Source organism: Bubalus bubalis, chromosome 15 (genome assembly GCF_019923935.1).
Source record: "Bubalus bubalis isolate 160015118507 breed Murrah chromosome 15, NDDB_SH_1, whole genome shotgun sequence".
NCBI lineage: Eukaryota > Metazoa > Chordata > Mammalia > Artiodactyla > Bovidae > Bubalus > Bubalus bubalis.
Window position 1 is genome coordinate 11,759,695 of NC_059171.1, and position 18,802 is coordinate 11,778,496.

General features: G+C 42.7%; 1 non-coding gene across 1 annotated transcript; it reads right to left on the reverse strand.

The window, feature by feature from the left end:
- Positions 1–503: 503 nt before the first annotated feature.
- TRNAC-GCA lies at positions 504–576 on the reverse strand. The gene has a single exon. It is a non-coding gene; the product is annotated as a tRNA-Cys (tRNA).
- Between the last annotated feature and the right edge of the window lie 18,226 nt (positions 577–18,802).

The following is an 18,802-nucleotide window of genomic DNA, read 5'->3' on the forward strand; positions in this document are numbered from 1 at the left end:
CCAGATGCCATGATCTTCAAGAGCTGTCTTGTGCCTCAGGCTCCTAAATCAGGTATCCAGAGATTTTTATTCCCTGACAGGCAGCATCGATGCCTCTACTCAGCCTTGCAGCAGTTACAGAAGGCAGATATCACCCCTCTGCTTCCCATAGGAATATGGGAGTTAAATATCTTCAGAGGGAAATGAAGCAAGACAAAGGGGGAGAGCACAAACTTTGAAGGAATGACATAGCCTAAGGACATGACATAGACTGATTAGAAGCAAGTAGGTCCAAAATAGTTTACTAGTCCTTGCTCTTTGCAACAGATCAGCAAGCTAAGTAACCTGCTGCCAGTGAGTGGTGATGTAAAGAAACTTTTAAGGATAAAGTGAGTAAAGTGAAGTCACTCAGTCGTGTCCAACTCTTTGTGACCCTGTGGACGGTAGCCCACCAGGCTCCTCCGTCCATAGAATTTTCCAGGCAAGAGCACTGGAGTGAGTTGCTATTTCCTTCTCCAGGGGATCTTCCTGACCCAGGGATCGAACCTGGGTCTTCTGTGTTGCAGACAGACACTTTACCATCTAAGCTACCAGGGAATCCCTAAATGAGATAAGAGCTTTTAGATAAACTGTTAAGAATATTTATGTTTTGGAAATGTCTGTCTCTCCAGATATTAGTAGCTTGAAATTTCTGAGTTGCAAATCAAGTGAAGGAAATTAATTGAAAAGCCAGGTCATTCTCAAAGAAAATAAGATACTGAAACATAAATGACTGTACATTGGCTTCCTCTTACAGAGAAACTATAGATTATTATTAAATAGAATTATTAATGTTTGGTGCCATTCTGAGATGTTCTCCGTCAGAAAGCAAGTTTGTTGTGTGTGTGTGTTTTTTTTTTTTTTTTTAGAAATTATCACTGATGTTTGCTTACCAATCTACAACATACTAATAGAGACGATAGTTCATAATTGCTTACTTCTTAGTTTTCACAAGAATTTACGGTTTTAAGAGATGAAGATTCTAATTTAAGCATGTGATTAGAGCTAACAGAAATAGTAAAAAAAATTCAGGATAAAGAAGAGAAACCTTTCTAACATGGGAGGTACAATTAAGCAGCGTATTCCAACAGATTGGACAATTGTTAACCACTATGCATGAGTTCTTTGGAAGGAATGATGCTAAAGCTGAAACTCCAGTACTTTGGCCACCTCATGCGAAGAGTTGACTCATTGGAAAAGACTCTGATGCTGGGAGGGATTGGGGGCAGGAGGAGAAGGGGACGACAGAGGATGAGATGGCTGGATGGCATCACTGACTCGTTGGACGTGAGTCTGAGTGAACTCCAGGAGTTGGTGATGGACAGGGAGGCCTGGCGTGCTGTGATTCATGGGGTCGCAAAGAGTTGGACACGACTGAGTGACTGAACTGAACTGAATGCGTGAGGTTGTGTTCAATGGGTCTCCCCCTTTCCTGGATGCTCCCTAACATCCCTTCAAAGCAGGAGACTGGGAACTGCAGAAATTATGGAAAAGAACAATGCGTGAGCAGCAACTTGAAGAAAAAGGGAAAAGATTCTATGCTCCTCAAGACTGAGGAGTATCAAACTGTTAGGTAGGTAGAATAGGGAAAAGGAGTCCAAAATGGTGGTGGCTAAAAGACAAGGAAGGTCAAAGGAAGGTCCGAGGACCAGAGTGAAGACTTCAGGCAGAACAAACAGCACTCCTGGCTAAGCCCAATTTGCATAGGGCAGGCCCAGGTGGAGGAAAAAACCATATAAAAGGAGGAGCCAAAGCGAGCGCTCGCTTGCTCTCTCTCCTTCTCTCTCTCACATGCATGCGTGCGCGCGCTCTCGCTCTCTCGCTCTCTCGCTCTCTCTCTCTCTCCCCCCCTTCCCTCCCTCCCTCCCTCCCTCCCCCCCCACGCCCTCCTCCACTCTCTCCTCCACTCTCTTCTCTTCGAGTCTTGGATTCTCCTGCTATCTTTTAAATAAAATAGAGCTGTAACACTGATTTGCCTAAGAGCTATAACATGCTTTGTTCAAGACTCGAGAGCTGCGACGAGCCAAGGGCTTTAATGTCCGTTGCTCCAAATCTTTGTTGTGACAAGACAAAGAACCGAGGAACATACACTCATGTGACAAAACAAAAGGCGGGATTGACGCTGAGCAGGGCCCTGTGGGACTCCTGGACACGGAAGCCTTTTTGTGCTTCATTTCTTATAGGCAGGGGCTTCCCTGGTGGCTCAGCTGGTAAAGAATCTGCCTGCAGTTCGGGAGACCTGGGTTCAATCCCTGGGTTGGGAAGATCCCCTGGAGGAGGTAAAGGCTACCCACTCCAGTACCTGGCCTAGAGAATTCCATGGACTGTATAGTCCATAGGAGTCGAAAAGTGTCGGACACGACTGAGTGACTTTCACTTTCACTTCTTATAGGCTCTCCAGCCTCCATGACATTCTCTCAATTCCAAACAGCAGAACAGTTCCTAGTCAAAGTAGGAACAGCAACTAGACTACCTGGAGATTAAAAGACCAAAGAGGCTCATCAAGATTAAAAGACGGGACCACCTAAGACCCTGCATACACCCTCATCTCGTCAGCAGCAGAAGAAAATACAAGGCTGTTACTGCCTTGTTCCTTATCACATACTCCTGCCTGTCTATATAACCTCTCCCTATGAAAGGTTGTTGTTGAATCACGCGAATACACCGGGATTCTTGGCCCCCGGAGGAGAAGAATTCAATCCGGGGCCAGAGACGAGGCTTGATCGCTCAGAGCTTTTGTGTAATAAAGTTTTATTAAAGTATAAAGGAGATAGAGAAAGCTTCTGACATAGGCATCAGAAGGGGGCAGAAAGAGTACCCCCCTGCTAGTCTTCAGCTGGATGTTATATAGTCACTAGCAGTCTGTTAATGAAAGAAAGGAATGTCTTAAAATTTAGAATGGCACCAAATGGTTTATCTTGGGCCATAAAATAATTAACTTGAATCTTAAAGAAGGACAGACCACCATACAAATAGTTTCATTTACATAGATTAGGGGAACAATATCTGAGTATAACATACTGGTTTGTCAAGTAGGTTTTGGGCCAAGAGGCGGAACCGACTTGGAGACAGAGTTTGGGGTAAAGGCGTAGTACATTAGCATAGCTTAAGACAAACATTTCCATAAGAAAAAGGCATTGGTTATCTCTAGGCTCAAGAATAGCTAACTTCAGGTGAAACCAGGTGTCATTATGGCAACACAGTATTTTAAGAGAAACCTCTCTTTAAATTTGTATAGAGAAGGAAAAAAAATATTGTTAGTTTGTTTCCTCCTGCCGCTTAAGAGAGATAAAAATGTCTGACACTTGCAGGCTATTTCCTCCATTTGGAGACCCCTGGCCTTCCTGCCTGTTACCCTCTCACCTACTGACCAGAAAGAGGGGACAGGTTCTTGAGGCACTAGCCTACTGTGTTCCCCCTTTGCCTGCCAAAGTAATAAAGCCCCTGTCTCCTCCGTAACTCCGCCTCCGTTTTTCTGTTTGGCATTGGTACACAGAAAGCTGAGATTTTGGCAACACTTTATCTTTTCATTGCTCCAGTTATTAGTTCTAAGCATCTTTGGAAAGCCTCTTTGTAAATACTCTTAAAAGGCCAGAGAAATATTAATGTTACTGCCTTAGATGTTCCAGGTACAAGGCCAGCACCCAAGGGGCTTAATAAGCATGTGCATATGCAACTTTATAGACATTTTTGAAGAAGTGCCTTTATACAGTTATTCTTTCTACCTTTTGGGGCTATTTTTTTTTTTGAAACATGAGAACACATAGGCCAATTTTGAAAATTGGGAAGAGAGAAGCACAGTTACAGGCATGCTCTGTGGCGCCTGCTTTGTAAGAACTGGGCAACAACCTGTCCTACTATTTGCAAGTAACAAAGCAGCCCATCACGTTTAATAGTTACATGACACATTTACAAGTGTATTCAAAGCTTACTGAGAAAGTGTAACTTTAAAACACTGTTGCCGCTGCTGCTGCTGCTAAGTCGCTTCAGTCCTGTCTGACTCTGTGCGATCCCATAGACGGCAGCCCACCAGGCTCCTCTGTCCCTGGGATTCTCTAGGCAAGAATACTGGAGTGGGTTGCCATTTCCTTCTCCAGTGCATGAAAGTGAAAAGTGAAAGTGAAGTTGCTCAGTCTTGCCCAACTCTTAGCGACCCCATGGACTGGAGCCTACGAGGCTCCTCCATCCACGGGATTTTCCAGGCAAGAGTACTGGAGTGGGGTGCCATTGCCTTCTCCATAAAACACTGTTACATAGAGGAAAATATGAGTTTTCAAAATTTCTCTCAATGAAAAATAGCCATTCTCTTTGAGAAAGAAGAGATAGTTTAACATGTGAATGAAAGGTGGTTCTCTGAGTGAAAGCCACCATTTACTTGGGCAAATTACTTACCCTCTCTACACCTCAGTCTCCTCGTCTGTAAAATGGAAATATGAGTTCCTTTCTCTTAAGGCTGCCAGAAATGTGGAATGAACAAATATATGTAAATATCTGAGACTATCTGAGTGACTCGTTTTAAATGTCAAGGCCATCCCATAGACAAGCAGAAAATATCACCTCAGAGAGTTAGGCTCAAGAACTAGGCAGCATTTACCTTGATTATTTCCAAAACTCCAGGGTTTGGTCCTAGCCCAGCAAGCTCAAGAATCTGAACTTAAAAGCCAGCATTTATTGAGGCTTTATTATGTGCCAGCCCTTGTGCATTATCTCATTTTATTCTAATGACTACTTTTGGAGGTAGGTACTATTATTTTTCCTATCTTACAAACAAGAGAAACTGAGGCATAAAGGATTGCATAGTTTGCCCAAGGTAACAGAGATAGTATAAACAAGGAATTGAACTCTAGTGGTTTGTTTCCAGAGAACACTGCCCTGATTCACACTGGGAGAGGATTCTCTCTTCTGAGGCAGACTGTCTTTAAAAAGCACACAGAAACAGTGCTCCAAAAGTCCATATTGTCAATATTGATTCACAAATAGAAACACTAGTAAAGTGAACCTGAGCTCATGCCAGGCTGACCAACACTTTATGGGCTGTAAACACTCTCTGCGTGCATGCTGAGTTATATCAGTTGTGTCTGACTCTTTGTGACCCCATGGACTGTAGCCCCCCAGGCTCCTCTGTCCATGGGATTCTCCAGGCAAGAATACTGGAATAGGTTGCCATGCCCTCCTCCAGGGGATCCTCCTGACCCTGGGATTGAACCCACGTCTCTTACGTCTCCTGTATTGGTAGGCAGATTCTTTACCACTGGAACCACTGGGAAAGCCCCATAAACACTCTCTGCGTTAGTTGCTCAGTCGTGTCTGACTCTTTGCAACTCCATGGAGTATAGCCTGTAGCCCACCAGGCACTTCAGTCAATAGAATTCTCCAGGCAAGAATACTGGAGCAGATAACCATTACTTTCTCCAGGGGATCTTCCAAGCCCAGAAATGGAACCCAGTCGCCTGCATTGCAGGCAGATTCTTTACTATCTGAGCCACCAGAGAAGCCCAAAACACTTCTTATATAAAGTCAAAGGATGAGAGGGTTGTTTACGAAGCATGAAAATAGAACATGAGTTGCCTAATGTCAAAAAGTGTTTTTCAGTTAAGTGTACCTAAGAAAGCCATCTTAACAAAAGTAACAACTGTCCTTTAATGAGCACTTAGTATAAGTCTCATCCAAACAAGTGTGCTTAGATCAGACTCCTTCCCTTGGAGATGCTTAGGCAGGTATTGCCAGCTGCCTTTGCTTTTTGGAGAATACTGTCCCCTTTCTATCCACACAGATTTTCTCCAAACAGAACAGTATAGTGATTGCCTGTCTTTTCTAGTCTGCCTTCTGCCTCTCTCTGATGACTGCACCATTACCATAAAAAGAAGAAAATTCCAGTTAAGGTAATTGAGTTTAATAAGACCTTTTAGAACTAACACCCAAAAAAGATGTCCTTTTCATTATAGGGGACTGGAATGCAAAAGTAGGAAGTCAAGAAATACCTGGGGTAACAGGCAAATTTGGCCTTGGAGTACAGAAAGAAACAGGGCAAAGGCTAATAGTTTTGCCAAGAGAACGCACTGGTCATAGCAAACACCCACTTCCAACAACACAAGAGAAGACTCTACACATGGACATCACCAGATGGTCAACACGGAAATCAGATTGATTATATTCTTTGCAACCAAAGATGGAGAAGCTCTATACTGTTACCAAAAATAAGACCCGGAGTTGACTACGACTCAGATTATGAACTCCTTATTGCCAAATTCAGACTTAAATTGAAGAAAGTAGGGAAAACCACTAGACCATTCAGGTATGACTTAAATCAAATCCCTTATGATTATACAGTGGAAGTGAGAAATAGATATAAGGGCCTAGATCTGATAGACAGAGTGCCTGATGAACTATGGAATGAGGTTCGTGACATTGTACAGGAGACAGGGATCAAGACCATCCCCATGGAAAAGAAATGCAAAAAAGCAAAATGGCTGTCTGAGGAGGCCTTACAAATAGCTGTGAAAAGAAGAGAAGTGAAAAGCAAAGGAGAAAAGGAAAGATAAGCATCTGAATGCAGAGTTCCAAAGAATAGCAAGAAGAGATAAAAAAGCCTTCTTCAGTGATCAATGCAAAGAAATAGAGGAAAACAACAGAATGGGAAAGACTAGAGATCTCTTCAAGAAAATTAGAGATACTAAGGGAACATTTCATGCAAAGATGGGCTTAATAAAGGACAGAAATGGTATGGACCTAACAGAAGCAGAAGATATTAAGAAGAGGTGGCAAGAGTACAGAAGAATTGCACAAAAAAGATCTTCATGACCCAGATAATCACAATGGTGTGAGCACTCACCTAGAGGCAGAAATCCTGGAATGTGAAGTCAAGTGGGCCTTAGAAAGCATCACTACAAACAAAGCTAGTGGAGGTGATGGAATTCCAGTTGAGCTCTTTCAAATCCTGAAAGATGATGCTGTGGAAGTGCTGCACTCAATATGCCAGCAAATTTGGAAAACTCAGCAGTGGCCACAGGACTGAGAAAGGTCAGTTTTCATTTCAATCCCAAAGAAAGGCAATGCCAAAGAATGCTCAAACTACCACACAATTGCACTCATCTCACACGCTATTACTAGTAATCCTTAAAATTCTCCAAGCCAGGCTTCAGCAATATGTGAACTGTGAAGTTCCAAATGTTCAAACTGGTTTTAGAAAAGGAAGAGGAACCAGAGATCAAATTACCAACATCCGCTGGATCATGGAAAAAGCAAGAGAGTTCCAGAAAAACATCTATTTTGGCTTTATTGACTATGTCAAAGCCTTTGACTGTGTGGATCACAATAAACTGTGGAAAATTCTGAAAGACATGGGAATACCAGACCACCTGACCTGCCTCTTGAGAAACCTGTATGCAGGTCAGGAAGCAACAGTTAGAACTGGACATGGAACAACAGACTGGTTCCAAGTAGGAAAAGGAGTACGTCACGGCTGTATATTGTCACCCTGCTTATTTAACTTATATGCAGAGTACATCATGAGAAACGCTGATCTGGAAGAAACACAAGCTGGAATCAAGATTGCTGGGAGAAATATCAATAACCTCAGATATGCAGACGACACCACCCTTATGGCAGAAAGTGAAGAGGAACTCAAAAGCCTCTTGATGAAAGTGAAAGAGGAGAGTGAAAACGTTGGCTTAAAGCTCAACATTCAGAAAACGAAGATCATGGCATCTGGTCCCATCACTTCATGGGAAATAGATGGGGAAACACTAGAAACAGTGTCAGACTTCATCTTTTTGGGCTCCAAAATCACTGCAGATGGTGATTGCAGCCATGAAATTAAAATATGCTTACTCCTTGGAAGGAAAATTATGACCAACCTAGATAGCATATTCAAAAGCAGAGATATTACTTTGCCAACAAGGTTCCATCTAGTCAAGGCTATGGTTTTTCCTGTGGTCATGTATGGATGTGAGAGTTGGACTGTGAAGAAAGCTGAGCACCGAAGAATTGATGCTTTTGAACTGTGGTGTTGGAGAAGACTCTTGAGAGTCCCTTGGACTGCAAGGAGATCCAACCAGTCCATTCTGAAGGAGATCAGTCCCGGGTGTTCATTGGAAGGACTGATGCTAAAGCTAAAAACTCCAATACTTTGGCCACCTGATGCAAAGAGTTGACTCATTGGAAAAGACTCTGATGCTGGGAGGGATTTGGGGGCAGGAGGAGAAGGGGATGACAGAGGATGAAATGGCTGGATGGCATCACTGTCTCGATGGACATGAGTTTGAGTGAACTCTGGAAGTCGGTGATGGACAGGGAGGCCTGGCATGCTGCAATTCATGGGGTCGCAAAGAGTCGGACATGACTGAGCAACTGAACTGACTGACTGATATGGGACTCTGGTTATTGAACAGTTCCATGAGCCTTTAGTGTATCAACATGAAAACCTAATCATTTTTGAGAACAGAGAAGACAGTTCTGGAACAACAAAATGAAAGAAATTATCCCCTGAAACATGGGAAGCACACAGAGGCATGGCCATTCTGGGGCTCTGCCTGGCCAACTAGTCAGCTTTGCTAAGCATGTTGCCACCACGACAGCTCTCCCTACCCTCCTGCTTGGTTTTAGTATCAGACAGTTTTCAATTGTCCCTCCTAGCTCTCAACATCCACAAGAACAGCCTTGCATCACTTGGTCTCCAGAGTTCCTCCATCTTCTACACTCCACGGACCCTCTTGCAAATCCTGACTTCCATGCAATTCAACTGATATTTATTGAGCATGGACTGTGTGTCAAGAATCCTGCCACAGTTCCTGAAAGACAAAGCTGAATAAATCATAGTCCTCTTTTCTCAAGCAGCTCTTACTGTAGCAGGAGAGGGAAGCCCACATGGGCAGCCTGTCATCAGGAGGACGTGGAGAGCATAAGACTATCAAGGCCATGGCTCTTGGATGACGCAGATCCAAGTCAAAATCTCAGCTCTGCCGCTTCAAGACTGTGGACAAATTCCTTATTCTTCAGCTTCTCCATTTGTAGAGGAAGCTAATAGTACTGACCATGCAAGGCCATTATGAAATAATGAATGAAATAATCCCTGTACAACACTTAGAACAGTCCTGCTGCTGCTAAGTTGTATCTGTCATGTCCGACTCTGTGCGACTCCGTAGACAGTGGCCCACCAGGCTCCCCCATCCCTGGGATTCTCCAGGCAAGAACACTGGAGTGGGTTGCCATTTCCTTCTCCAATGCATGAAAGTGAAAAGTGAAAGTGAAGTCGCTCAGTCATGTCCAACTCTTAGCGACCCCATGGACCGCAGCCTACCAGGCTCCCCTGTCCATGGGATTTTCCAGGCAAGAGTACTGGAGTGGGATGCCATTGCCTTCTCCAAGAACAGTTCCTATGCTATGCTATGCTAAGTCACTTCAGTCGTGTCCAACTCTGTGCGACCCCATAGACGGCAGCCCACCAGGCTCCCCCGTCCCTGGGATTCTCCAGGCAAGAACACTGGAGTGGGTTGCCATTTCCTTCTCCAATGCATGAAAGTGAAAAGTGAAAGTGAAGTCACTCAGTCCTGTCCGACTCTCAGTGGCCCCATGGACCTCAGCCTACCAGGCTCCTCCATCCATGGGATTTTCCAGGCAAGACTACTGGAGTGGGGTGCCATGGAGTGGGGTGCCATTGCCTTCTCCAAGAACAGTCCCTAACACACAGTAAACTCTAGTACAGTTGTCCCTCAGTATCCTCAGGGGATTAGTTCCAGGCCCTAATACAGTGATAGTCAAGTCCCTTATATGAAATGGCATGGTATTTGCATATAACCTATGCACATCCTTCTGTATACTTTAAATTATCTATTCAGTTCAGTCTCTCAGTTGTGTCTAACTCTTTGCAACCCCATGGACTGCAGCATGCCAAGCCTCCCTGTCCATCACCAACTTCCGGAGTTTACTCAAACTCATGTCCATTGAGTCAATGATTCCATCCAACCATCTCATCCTCTGTCTTCCCCTTCTCCTCCTGCCCCCAATCCCTCCCAGCATCAGAGTCTTTTCCAATGAGTCAACTCTTCGCATGAGGTAGCCAAAGTACTGGAGTTTCAGCTTTAGCATCATTCCTTCCAAAGAAATCCCAGGGCTGATCTCCTTCAGAATGGACTGGTTGGATCTCCTTGCAGTCCAAGGGACTCTCAAGAGTCTTCTCCAACACCACAGTTCAAAAGCATCAATTCTTCGGTGCTCAGCCTTCTTCACAGTCCAACTCTCACATCCATACATGACCACAGGAGAAACCATATCCTTGACTAGATGGACCTTTGTTGGCAAAGTAATGTCTCTGCTTTTTAATATGCTGTCTAGGTTTGTAATAGGTTTTCTTCCAAGGAGCAAGTGTCTTTTAATTTCATGGCTGCAGTCACCATCTGCAGTGATTTTGGAGCCCCCAAAAATAAAGTTTCTCACTGTTTCCATTATTTGCCCATTTATTTGCCATGAAGTGATGGGACCAAATGCCATGACCTTAGTTTTCTGAATATTGAGTTTTAAGCCAACTTTTTCACTCTCCTCTTTCACTTTCATCAAGAGGCTCTTTAGTTCTTCTTCACTTTCTGCCATAAGGGTGGTATCATCTGCATATCTAAGGTTATTGATATTTATTCAAAACACTTAATACAGTATGAATGCTATGCAAATAGTCGCCATGCATATGTATTCAGTAGCTCAGTCATGTCCCACTCTTTGCGACCCCATGTCACTGTAGCCCACTAGGCTCCTCTGTCCCTGGGATTCTCCAGGCAAGAATATTGGACTTGCCATTTTCTCCTCCAAGGGATCTTCCCAACCCAGGCATCAAGTCTGAGTCTCCTGCATCTCCTGCCTTGCTGACAGATTCTTTACCGCTGAACCACCAGGGAAGCTAAATAGTTGCCAATATGTGGCAAATTAAAGTTTTGCTTTTGGGAACTTTCTGGAATTTCCCCCCAATTAATTTCAGTCTGCAGTTGGTTGAATCAATGGATGTGAAACCCATGGATACAAAGGGCCAACTCTATAACTTACATATCAAGAAGGTAGGCTCAGAAATCAGAATACCACAGTTCAAAGCCTAAACCCAACACTTGCTAACTGTATCATTTAAGTTGCTAAACCTCTCTAGTTTCTTCACCCATCAAATGAAGATGGCAATAAAAATGGGTAGAGTAGCTGTCTAAATAAAAGCACCAAGAAAAGCATATAACATGAAATCTTACATGTCGCTTGGGTGGCCTGCATGTTCCTTTCCAGTTTGCCCCCTGCTGTGGTTCTCAGAAGCACATCTACACAACATCTAGGGATCACTGGAGCACTGTTTAGACACTACTGGTTCAATGAAGGAAGTGGCTCAGTTGTGTGTGACCGAAGTCAGATTCGAAAGACTTAACAGAATCAACGGATGATGTGTGGTCAATCAGAATTGAGGAGAACCCCTGCATTCTAATTTGGATAAGCTCTTGCCTGATGTAAATGAGAGTCTTGTCTCCACTGTAGAAATATGGAGGTGACTGAGTTCTGAATAGTCCGTAGATGCTATAGCTTAACTCTGCAAGGAGTCATGCAGTAAGGGTGCTGGATAAAATCTCTGGGGTTTACTGATGAAGCTTCAACCCTGAATCTCAATGTAGAACCTATTTCTAGTAAATAGGCAAAACCATGTGTGAAACAAGATGTCTCCTTCTCCTTAGGCTTCCTTCCCCTGGATTCCATCCAGACCTAAGAATGCAAAACAAAAGGAAGAAACAAGAGGAAGATCTAAGAGTCTATATTGAAATTCCAAAGGGAGGACATAAGGAGAAAACCAAAAAATAAAAGAGAGAGAGAGAATCCAGAAGAACTTTAAATGGAAAAGGCAGTCTCATGGAACCCCCACTCAGCTGCATAAAATGAATCTTGGGTCTGGAACACTTCCTTATCAACTGCTAAAGAGCTCATATAGACTATGTCTGGTTTATTACCTGTGTGGGAAAATCTTTCCTTGTTTTAATCTCAATGAGTACTCTCGTCTCTGCTTAAAACACATGTGTCACATGGTACCTGGCCAATCCTAACTGTTATGACGTCCTCTGAGGTGAGGGAACAGGGTTTCTTTCACTGGAGCATGAATGGGTGCAGTGCCTGGCTAACTGCCCTGTGTTGGCAGCTGGGAAAGACCCGCTAGCTATGGGGTACAGATGCCCACTATTAAAGCTGATCTCGTTCTGCCTCTTCTCTGTGTAACTAAAATGCTGTCCCATCTAGGGCTTGACTGCATTGTATCTTTTTTTGGAAAGTCCAGTCAATACCGAGATTCAAGGGGCTGAAGTGTTTGGAGATTTCCCCTAGGATCCATCACCAGGGCACGGTGCTCTGCTTGACACCATGCCGTGTGGACACCAAAAATTCTATCCCTAGGGACTGTGACCAGAGGCCTGGTGGTCTAGGTCTAACCCACGTCGGTCCTCTGGCCTCTTCCCAGGGATGAAAGGAGAGGAGAGAGCACAGAGCTCCCCTTAGAGTTTGGAAGGTGACAATAAACTAGAGACTGAGGAAAAGAAGCGAGTTTTGATCTATTCTTTTTCAGTTCAACAAACACGCTTTAAATGCTTATAATGTATGACACACAATTCCACAAGACGTGCATGCATGCATGCTAAGTCGCTTCAGTCGTGTCCGACTCTGTGCAACCCTATGGACAGCAGCCCACCAGGCTTCTCTGTCCACAGGATTCTCTAGGCAAGAATACTGGAGTAGGTTGCCATTTCCTTCTCCAATTCCACGAGACAATGGTGAACAAAAATGGACATGGTCATTGCTCTCGTGAATCCTGTAATTCCAGGAGAAGAGAGACAAACTAATGAAAGAATTATTCAGCTAAATGTAAATTTACAACAGGGATAAGAGTTACGAAAGGGAACTACATGTTCTTCTAAGAGCATTTCATAAGAAGGCCTTGCCTGGTGGTGGAAGGCAGGAAGAGAGGCGGTAGATGAGCTGGAAGAAAAGGATGAGTTAATACGGTAAAGGGAACTCGCTGGGAAGGAGAGAGGAGGAGGGGTGATGCAGACAGAGAAGTGCACAGGCTCAGTGGCTGCAGAGAACTGAAAGAGACCAGTGTGCGCAGTGTCCAGGACAATGAGAGGCTGCAGGAAGAAGTCAGGCCCTGCTAGGGGTTGTGGTTCATGGTAAAGACTTTGAGCTTCCCACTGGAAAACCAGTGAACTATTTTCAGTAGAGAGGTGACACCGTTAGAGTTGCATTTCAAAAGATGACTCCCGCTGAGTTCCGGAGAATGGTTTAGACAGAGGCAAGAGTACGTACATGTAGAGAGAGGTTAACAGGTTATTTTGACTTCCAGTTTAAGGTGACAGTTTGAACTGTATTTACTTTCACTCCTTTCAGAAGTCCTAATAAAACATCAGGAAAGGAAGTTTTACAGGATTTCTGACAAGAATGAAGAAGATAGGGTAGGAGACAGCAGCAATAAAACTTTGCAAGCCGGAAGCAGATGGATAGATTATCATTTCTTTTGTGAATCCAAGAGGATTCTGAATTGACAGTGGAGAAAGCTAAGATATGACCTGATATTCAGCAAATAAGTTCTCAGAGGCTTAAGAGGCTTCAATATCTTCTGCTGGGGAAGGAGGTGAAGATAGCTGATTGAACATAATTTATAAAGCACAGAAGACACACTCCTAAGGCTCTTTCCTACAAGAAACCTGTCTCTCTCTCCAGACTATAGCAGAAGATCGAAGGTTTATTCTCTGGAGAGAGTACGACTAGGGGACAATGAGTATAGATGAGATCAGGGGCTTGATATAGAAAAAAGGATATCATGTCAGTGATGAAATTGAATGATGAAACACTCTATTTCCCCAGTAAACCTAGCAGGCAGACATAAATCCTTCAGGGAGGAGATTATTTCTGGGGAATTCGATCAGCACACAGCAGGGAAACTACCAAGTGTGGGGGAAGAGTAAAGATGTTTTCAGACATGCAAGTTCTCTAAAATTTACATGCTATGTACCCTCTCAGGAAGCTGCTGAAGTATGTACTTTGCCCAAACAAGGAAGTGGACCAAAAAAGAGAGGATATATATAATCCACTAAATTTGAGATCTCTCTTTTCCTCTTCCAGCCTAATAGATTGTGTATTCTCTTTAGTCTTGGTTTATTCCCTTGAGGAGGAGTCACATAACACAGTGGTTAAGAACATGGGATGCCTGAGACACTAAAAGCAAAAATAAACTAGTGAGACTAGATAAAGCTAAAAAGTCTTCTGCACAACAAAGGGAACCATCAATAAAACAAAATGAAAAGGCAACCTACCAAATGGGAGAAAATATTTGCAAATCATGTATCTAATAAGCTTGCTCCTTGGAAGAAAAGCTATGACAAACCTAGACAGCATATCAAAAAGCAGAGACATTACTTTGCCAACAAAGGTCTGTCTAGTCAAACCTATGGTTTTTCCAGTAGTCATGTATGGGTGTGAGAGTTGGACTATAAAGTAGGCTGAGTGCTGAAGAACTGATGCTTTTGAGTTATGGTGTTGATTCTTGGGAGTCTTGAGTCTTAAGAGTCCCTCGGACAGCAAGGAGATCAAACCAGTCAATTCTAAAAGAAATCAGTCCTGAATATTCATTGGAAGGACTGATGCTGAAGTAGAAGCGCCAATACTTTGACCATCTGAAGCAAAGAACTGACTCGTTAGAAAAGACCCTGATGCTGGGAAAGACTGAAGGCAGGAGGAGAAGGGGATGACAGAGGATGAGATGGTTGGATGGCATCACCAACTAAATGGGCATGAGTTTGGGCAAGCTCCAGGAGATGGTGAAGGACAGGGAAGCCTGGCATGCTGCAGTCCGTGGGGTCTCAGGGTCAGACATGACTGAGCAACTGAGCAACAAATATCTAATAAGAGTATCTAAAATATATAAACTACTCATACAATTCAATAGCAAAACCCCCCAAATAATCTGATTTAAAAATGGGTATAAGATCTGAATAGACATTTTCCCGAAGAAGACATACAGGTGGCCAACAGCCACATGAAATGGAGCTCAGCATCTCTAATTATTCAGGAAATCCAAATCAAAATCACAATGGGATAACATCTAATATCTGTGAGAATGGTTATTATCAAAAAGAGAAGAAGGAAGCATTAGCCAGCATATAGAGAAAAGAGAACCCTTGTGCACTGTTGGTGGAAATGTAAATTGGTGAGCCGTTATGGAAAGCAGCATGGAAGTTTCTAAAAAATTAAAAATAGAACTGTCATATGATCCAGCTGGAGAAGGCAATGGCACCCCACTCCAGTACTTTTGCCTGGAAAATACCACGGACGGAGGAGCCTGGTAGGCTGCAGTCCATGGGGTCGCTAGAGTCGGACAGGACTGAGCGACTTCACTTGCACTTTTCACTTTCATGCACTGGAGGAGGAAATGGCAACCCACTCCAGTGTTCTTGCCTGGAGAATCCCAGGGACGGGGGTGCCTGGTGGGCTGCCATCTATGGGGTCGCACAGAGTCGGACACGACTGAAGCGACTTAGCAGCAGCAGCAGCATGATCCAGCAATTGTACTTCTGGATATTTACCTGAAGAAAATGAAAATACTAGTTCAAAAAGATGTATGCACCTCTATGTTCATTGTAGAATTTACAATAGCTAAGATATAAAAAATGACCTAAGCATTCATCAAGAGATGAATGGATAAAGAAATTGGGAGATAGATATATATTTATTTATTCATAATGGAATATCACTCAGCCATCAAAAAGACTGAAATCTTGCCACCTGCAATAACATGAATGGATCTTGAAGGCATTATACTAAATTATAAGTCTGACAGAGAATACCATATAATTGTATGATTTCACTTATGTGTGGAATCTTAAGAAAAAACAGAGATCATAGATACAAAGAACAAATAGGTGGTTGCCAGAGGCAGGAGGTGAGAAAAATGGGTGGAAGGCTTCAAAAGGTACAAACTTTCAGTTGTAAAATAAGTCATGTGGATATAATATATAGTATTGTGTGTGTGTGTGTGAGTCACTCAGTTGTGTCCAACTCTTTGTGACCCCATGGACTGCAGCCCACCAAGCTCCTCTGTCCATGGGATTCTCCAGGTAAGAACACTGGAGTGCATTGCCATTCCCTTCTCCAATAGCATTGTGAATAGAGTTAATAATACTGTATTGTACATTTGAAAGTTGCTAAAGAGAGTAGATCTTAAAAGTTCTCATCACAAGAGAAAAATTGTACCTTTGTGTGGTGACAGATGTTAACTAAACTTATTATGGTGATCATTTTGTAATATACATAAATATTGAATCCTTATGTTGTACACCTGAAGCTAATCTAAGGCTATATGTCAGTTATACCTCGATAAAAATAAATAAATAAAATAAATTTATTTTCCTAAAAAAAGAAAAAGAATATAGATGCCTGGATATTGCCTTGCTCTGTTCCTAAATTTCCTCATTTGTAAATTGGGGATAACAAGACCTGCTTCAAAGGGCTACTAATAAAGATCAAAACCACTGGAGGAGAATGTGGCACATAGTAAAGGTACTGAATATACTTAAAGGAGAATCATAGTCCTGAGGAAGAATTGAGGACTTTTTAATGAAGCAAAAGATCATTAAAGAAGCAAAGAAGATACTTATTCAAATAAGAGAATGATAAACATCATGGTATGGTGGGTGAGATGAAGTCGCTCAGTTGTGTCCGACTCTTTGCGACCCCATGGATTATAGCCCGCTAGGCTCCTCTGTCCATGGGATTCTCCAGGCAAGAATACTGGAGTGGGTTGCCATTTCCTTTTCCAAAAGAAGCAAAGAAGACACTTATTCAAATAAGAGGACGATAAACATCATGGTATGGTGGGTGAGGTGAAGTCGCTCAGTCGTGTCCGACTCTTTGTGACCCCGTGGACTGTAGCCCACCAAGCTCCTCCATCATGGGATTTTCCAGGCAAGAGTACTGGACTGAGTTGCCATTTCCTTCTCCAGGGGATCTTCCTGACCCAGGGATTGAACCTGGGTCTCTTGCATTGCAGGCAGAGGCTTTCCTGTCTGAGCCACCAGGGAAGCCCTGGTATGGTACATGACTCAAATGTGAATAGCATTTAAGTAGTAACAGTAGTGTAAAAAGTGATTACTACTCCAACTGAAAATGTAAAATAAATAATATATATATTAGAAAGATGGAGAGGTTCAGAAAACGTGATAAAAAGCAAATCTTCATCTTTCATAGAAGGCAGACAATGGAGAATGCCTACGGCTGAAAAATTAAGTTTAAAATAGGCTGCTGCAGTAATTTAGAGGAGGGGAAGGTTGCACTTAGGGTGGCAGTGATGATAGAGATTAAGAAAAGTAAGATTCCAAAGGATATTTGAATAATAAATTCAAGAGATATTTAGAAGATAAAAAGCAAGAAGTCTTGCCAGTGTACCGATATGGTAAGTTGAAGGAAAGAAAAGCATCAAAAACTACCCCTAGATTTTTGGCCTTTTTTATAGTTTGATGATTGCCATCAACTGAGATGGAGTACACTTAGAAGAGGGAAGGTTTGGGGGCTGGGGAACGGGGTGGAGATCATGAGCTGTTTTTGGACATCTGGGTTTAAAAATGCTTCATTCCACCCAAATGGAGTTTTTCAAGAAAACAGTGGAAATACTGAATCAGAGCTCAGAAAAGTTATTTGTCCTGAATTTACATACATATGTGAGTCATCTGCAAAAAGTAGTCATTTAAATCTTGGACATAACTTTCCCCAGGAGGGGAAAATCAAAGAATGAGAGGAGTCAAAAGTCTACGGCTGAGATCCCAGGGATTCCATATCTAATGGCTAGGTAACGGAGTCAGAGAGCAAGAATAACCAGAAAGTTTGTTCTAGGAATAACCTGGAGGAAAACCAGAAGAGTGTTCTATCATGGAAGTCAAGTTCTGTTTAGAACATACCGAATGCAAAGCAGCAGTTGTTTATATCTATTTGTTTATAAATAAGTGTCTGGAGATTGGGAAAGAGTGCAGGACTCACCACACAAGATGCCCCAACTGAAGGATCTTGACCTAATTTCTCTTTGGACCACAACCTCCACTTTTGCACTTTGAATTTGGTCTTCACATTCTTTGCAATATTTTAATTCATTAATCCTCTCACGGGCTCACTTGCTTTTTCCTTTTGTTTATTAATGCCCAGGAAAGCACACCCAGGGATTCAGAAGCATGAGTAAAGAGTCAGAGTTAAAAGCATGGGCTCTGGTGTCAATTGCCAGGGTTAGAATCATGGTGTGAGTGTGACCCTAGAAAATCACAGATCTTTCTATGCCTTGGTTTTCTCATTGTAAAGTAAAGGTGATGATAATGGTTCCAATTTAGTGTTAAATGAGATATTGTAGTGCCTGGCACATTGAAAGCAAGCGATTAATATCAATTATTTCGATTATTATCCATGGTCCTAACTCTCACCAACATACTAGAAAATTCCTGTAAATTGAATTTCTACTTTAATTTTTTTTTTTTTTTTTCATTTGGTGAAAAGCCTTTGTCTGCCCCAAGTATTTTCGATGTTCCTTTAATGTCACCATACACCCAGCCACCTAAATCAGGAAACCTGGGAATGTACTTGTTCCTGTTTCTTTACTTCCTCCATCCAAGCCTAAAATTCTCACAATAATTCCTCCTAAAACAGCTCTTTCATTTATCTTCTCCTGCTTCTCCCTTCTTCCCCTGCCCTTATACCCTAGATTTCTGCTTTAACCTTCCAAGGCATCTCTACGTCTAGAGGTTTCCAT